This window comes from Anabrus simplex, chromosome 7 (assembly GCF_040414725.1).
Source record: "Anabrus simplex isolate iqAnaSimp1 chromosome 7, ASM4041472v1, whole genome shotgun sequence".
Classification (NCBI taxonomy): Eukaryota; Metazoa; Arthropoda; class Insecta; order Orthoptera; family Tettigoniidae; genus Anabrus; species Anabrus simplex.
In genome coordinates, this window is record NC_090271.1 from 41,957,482 (window position 1) to 41,963,481 (window position 6,000).

General features: G+C 39.8%; 1 long non-coding RNA gene across 1 annotated transcript in view; it reads right to left on the reverse strand.

Annotated features, from left to right (window-relative positions):
- LOC136876888 (uncharacterized) overlaps window positions 1–5,427 on the reverse strand; it is a 46,646-nt gene extending 41,219 nt beyond the window's left edge. Inside the window, exon 1 of the long non-coding RNA XR_010860683.2 lies at window positions 5,241–5,427. This is a non-coding gene — a long non-coding RNA (uncharacterized lncRNA). The remainder of the gene's footprint in view (window positions 1–5,240) is intronic.
- Between the last annotated feature and the right edge of the window lie 573 nt (window positions 5,428–6,000).

The window sequence follows — 6,000 nt, forward strand, 5'->3', positions numbered from 1 at the left end:
CTTATTAAGCCTTTTTGGTACGAGTCCTACATCCATTATTACAGCCTTATGGTCTACTATTCCTTCAATTACCTCAGTTTTATCAACAATTTCCCATGGTTTAACCAAGAATACATCTAGTAAGTTATTGAGACGAGTCGGTTCTTGTACTACTTGTGTAAATCCTCCCTCCCAAATTAACTTATTTGCCAGTTTCTGTTCATGGGCTTCACCTGCAGCTCCATTCCATTCAACTTCAGGCAAATTTAGATCTCCCCCAATTATTACCATATCATTATTGTTTTTAGAAGTATCATCTATTATTTTCTCAAAGATTTCCATGTCTCTTTCCTCTCTTCCAGGCCTGTATGTTCCTATAATTCCCACCTCCTTCATATTATCACAAACTAATTTTATCCCTAATATTTCATCCCTTTCATCGGTAAACCATTCATGTGAACAGTAAGTTTCCTTCACAAGAATAAACACCCCCCCTCCCTTTTTATCTCCTCGGTCTCTACGATAGACTGTGTACCCTTCTGGAAATACTTCTCTATTACCCACCCCTTCTTTCAACCACGATTCCACTCCTATCACCACATCAGTCTCATAAGATTCCATCAATGTACCAAATTTTAATTGTTTATTTACTACACTTTGACAGTTTACCAAGAGCAATCTCAGACCCCCTTCCTCCCTAAAACTTGACTGTTGCAATTGGGTAACTTGAAATTCCTTACTATCCTGAGTTTCTTTTTCTAGTTGACTGAGCCAGCTTGAAGTACAGCTGGCTCTTTCTACTAGTTTTCCTGGTCAGTATTATAACTCAAGGGAGTTGCCTGTTTTACAGTACATATCTTAAGATTAATAAAATCTAAAACAATATTTGCTATCTTTCGTTTACCTGAATTGTTTAGATGGAGGCCATTCAGGACAGGTGTCTGTGCGAAATCGGTACGAGTCACTCCAGGTAGAACAACAGAGGGAAGATGAGGGACAGGGAACTGTTGCTGAGATGCGTGGAAGTAGGAGGAAGGGAAAAGGTAGGAAAGGGAAATGTAGAGTAGAGGATAGGAAAAGACAGGTGGAACAGGGTCATGGGACGGAGAAAAGGGAGGAGGAAGTAGCTTCTGCAGCAGTGAGAAAAGATAGGGCTGACCAGGAGGGGAGGGGATCAGATGAGGTGGGAAGGTTTGAGGCTCTGGTCATGGGGGATTCCATCGTTAGACACGTGGGGAAAGTGTGTGGAGGAAAAGGAACCAGGGTAGAATATTATCCAGGAATTAGGTTGAGGCAGATGTTGAGGAAAGTTGAAGAGAGGGAGGAGGGGAAAGAGAAGGTGGTAGTGTTTCACGTTGGTACCAACAACGTAAGGCAAGCTGATATAAGTACAACATAGTTGGAGATGTGTGGGATCTGGTAAATGCAGCAGGGTGAAGTTTAAGAAAGCGGAGATTGTTATTAGTGGAATACTGTGTAGGAGGGATACTGACTGGAGGGTGACTGGGGATTTAAATGAGACTATGGAGTGGGTATGTGGGAAACTGGGAGTGAAATTTCTAGATCCTAATGGGTGGGTAGGAGATAGGGATCTGCGCTCAGATGGCCTTCATTTAAACCGCAGTGGTACATACAAGTTAGGAAATTTGTTTGGAAGGGTAATAGGGAGGTACATTCAGGGAAACGGGATGGCCTAGGGAGCGGTGATAAGGGAACAGGGAACTGGAAATCAAGTAGGGATGACATAAAATTGTTAGTGTTGAACTGTAGAAGTATTGTACAGAAAGGAATAGAATTAAGTAATTTAATAGATATATATTTACCAGATATTGTAATAGGAGTTGAATCATGGCTGAGAAATGATATAATGGATGCAGAAATTTTCTCACGGCACTGGAGTGTGTATCGTAGAGATAGGATAGGAATGGTGGGAGGGGGAGTGTTCATTCTGGTGAAAGAAGAATTTGTAAGCTACGAAAAAGTTAAAGATGAGACACATGAAATTCTAGGTGTAAGGCTCATTTCTAAAGATAATAGGCAACTTGATATATTTGGAGTGTACAGATCGGGAAAGGGTAGCACTGACGCGGATTCGGAATTATTTGATAGGATAGTCAGCTATGTGGGGAACGACATGGAAAGAAATGTGATTGTAGCGGGAGATCTGAATTTGCCAGATGTCAATTGGGAAGGAAATGCGAACGACAGGAAGCATGACCAACAAATGGCAAATAAGTTAATATGGGAAGGACAGCTGATTCAGAAAGTGATGGAACCAACCAGAGGGAAAAATATCCTGGATGTGGTGCTGATAAAACCAGATGAGCTCTATAGGGAAACTGAAGTAATAGATGGTATTAGTGATCATGAAGCTGTTTTTGTGGTAGTTAAAAATAAATGTGATAGAAAGGAAGGTCTTAAAAGTAGGACTGTTAGGCAGTACCATATGGCTGCTAAAGCAGGCATGAGGCAGTTTCTAAAAAGTAACTATGATCGGTGGAAAACGGTAAATAAAAATGTAAACAGACTCTGGGATGGGTTTAAAGAAATTGTTGAGGAATGCGAAAACAGGTTTGTACCTTTAAGGGTGGTAAGGAATGGTAAAGACCCACCTTATTATAATAGAGAAATAAAAAGACTAAGAAGGAGGTGCAGACTGGAAAGAAATAGAGTTAGAAATGGCTGTGGAAGTAAGGAGAAATTGAAGGAACTTACTAGAAAATTGAATCTAGCAAAGAAGGCAGCTACGGATAACATGATGGCAAGCATAATTGGCAGTCATACAAATTTTAGTGAAAAATGGAAGGGTATGTATAGGTATTTTAAGGCAGAAACAGGTTCCAAGAAGGACATTCCAGGAATAATTAATGAACAAGGAGAGTGTGTATGTGAAGATCTTCAAAAGGCAGAAGTATTCAGTCAGCAGTATGTAAAGATTGTTGGTTTCAAGGATAATGTCGAGATAGAGGAGGAGACTAAGGCCAAAGAAGTAATAAAATTTACATATGATAACAATGACATTTACAATAAAATACAAAAGTTGAAAACTAGAAAAGCGGCTGGAATTGTTCAGATTTCTGGGGATATACTAAAGACAATGGGTTGGGATATAGTACCATATCTGAAGTACTTATTTGATTATTGTTTGGTCGGAGGAGCTATACCAGATGAATGGAGAGTTGCTATAGTAGCCCCTGTGTATAAAGGAAAGGGTGATAGACATAAAGCTGAAAATTACAGGCCAGTAAGTTTGACATGCATTGTATGTAAGCTTTGGGAAGGCATTCTTTCTGATTATATTAGAAATGTTTGTGAAATTAATAACTGGTTCGATAGAAGGCAATTCGGTTTTAGGAAAGATTATTCCACTGAAGCTCAACTTGTAGGATTCCAGCAAGATATAGCAGATATCTTGGATTCTGGAAGTCAAATGGACTGTATCGCGATTGACCTGTCTAAAACATTTGATAGGGTGGATCATGGGAGACTACTGGCAAAAATGAGTGCAATTGGACTAGACAAAAGAGTGACTGAATGGGTTGCTATATTTCTAGAAAATAGATCTCAGAGAGTTAGAGTAGGTGAAGTTTTGTCTGACCCTGTAATAGTTGAGAGGGGAGTTCCTCAGGGCAGTGTTATCGGACCTTTATGTTTTCTTATATATATAAATGATATGAGTAAAGGAGTGGAATCTGAGGTAAGGCTTTTTGCGGATGATGTTATTCTCTATAGAGTGATAAATAAGTTACAAGATTGTGAGCAACTGCAACGTGATCTCGAAAGTGTTGTGAGATGGACAGCAGGCAATGGTATGTTGATAAACAGGGTTAAAAGTCAGGTTGTGAGTTTCACAAATAGGAAAAGTCCTCTCAGTTTTAATGACTGTGTTGATGGGGTGAAAGTTCCTTTTGGGGATCATTGTAAGTATCTAGGTGTTAATATAAGGAAAGATCTTCATTGGGGTAATCACATAAATGGGATTGTAAATAAAGGGTACCGATCTCTGCACATGGTTATGAGGGTGTTTAGGGGTTGTAGTAAGGATGTAAAGGAGAGGGTATATAAGTCTCTGGTAAGACCCCAACTAGAGTATGGTTCCAGTGTATGGGACCCTCACCAGGATTACCTGATTCAAGAACTGGAAAAAAATCCAAAGAAAAGCAGCTCGATTTGTTCTGGGTGATTTCCGACAAAAGAGTAGCGTTACAAAAATGTTGCAATGTTTGGGTTGGGAAGAATTGAGAGAAAGAAGAAGAACTGCCCGACTAAGTGGTATGTTACATGTAATAAATATCATTTTTGGTCCGTATTGATGATGTAGATTGAAATAATAACATTAAGTTATTTATTAGACCACCTAATCAATACAAAATTTTGTATTGATTAGGTGGTCTAATAAATAACTTAATGTTATTATTTCAATAAGTGGTATGTTCCGAGCTGTCAGCGGAGAGATGGCGTGGAATGACATTAGTAGACGAATAAGTTTGAAAGGCGTTTATAAAAGTAGGAAAGATCACAATATGAAGATAAAGTTGGAATTCAAGAGGACAAACTGGGGCAAATATTCATTTATAGGAAGGGGAGTTAGGGATTGGAATAACTTACCAAGGGAGATGTTCAATAAATTTCCAATTTCTTTGAAATCATTTCGGAAAAGGCTAGGAAAGCAACAGATAGGGAATCTGCCACCTGAGCGACTGCCCTAAATGCAGATCAGTATTGATTGATTGATTGATTGATAATTAAAAAAACATTCTACCCAAGGCCGAGCGAAACAAAGAAGCCTTGGTAAAGCAGCACACCACTCACAAGACTAAGAACCTCCCAACGATTACGACGACATTCCCCCATGGCGCTACAGCCCTGATGGGCCTTGGCCTACCAAGCGACCGCTGCTCAGCCCGAGGGCTTGCAGATTACGAAGTGGCACGTGGTCAGTGTAACGAATCCTCTCGGCCGTTGTTCTTGGCTCTCTAGAACGAACCGCTATCTCACCGTCTGTTTGTTCTCAATTGTTCCCACAGAGACTAAGTGAACTGCAAACCAGTCATCAGATCCCGGTAAAAATCCCGTATCTCTCCGGGAAAGAGGCCATGGGAACGGTTGGATGAAGACACGCGATTAAACTCGCAAACAACCTCGCAGATAAGCCTTAAATACTAACTATGCCAATTCAACAAATAGGCTACATTGGTATTCCTCTAGGATCAAATTCGTAAATAATGACATGGTAGCCTGAAGATGGAGTTATAACTTACAGTCCGGTTCGTCTTCGCTCTCAATATCCATTACTTTCTTCATTGCGTAAGTAATACGATATCGGTTCAAATTTTCAAACTTATCGATGCAGGAATGCGTAGCGTACCGGTAGTCTACAAGTCATTGCAGTCCATCACTCATAACAGCAAATGACAGGCGAATCTTCACAGGGAATCGCCATAAGAAACAAACGAATCCAAGATGGCAGTTTGGTAGCATGAACTTTTCTGAACAATTCTCTCTTCTTCTTCTGCTCCTTGAAAGGTGTGGTTGGACTCATGTGTTATCGTCCAGTCACTAAAACATTAATTACTTTAACACTGACACATGTATCACTCGTATTGTACTTTAAAATGTAATTGATAGAAAAAACATACCATAGGAGTCACACAAGAAACGATGATAACATATAGACAGAGGGTAAAGAGATTTATATCCTACCAAAATTATGATAAACATTTTGCAATGGAAGAGTGAGCATAAAGAGACTGTCAGAGGATTATAATATAATATGTGCATCATCAAGAAACTGATTTATGCTGTTCACAAGAGTAGGAGTTAGAGAGGATAATAAACACGAAATACTTGTGGGGAAGGGGATGCCCATGTTAAGCAAAGAGGATAGGAAGCGCTGGCGGGGAACATCAAAAGCAGGACATTGTAACAGAAGGTGATTTCTGTCAGTATCAGACAAGCCACAAGCACAGGAAGTTGGGGGAGGAAGATGAAAACGATTTTTATATTGGGGAGTAAGGGCAT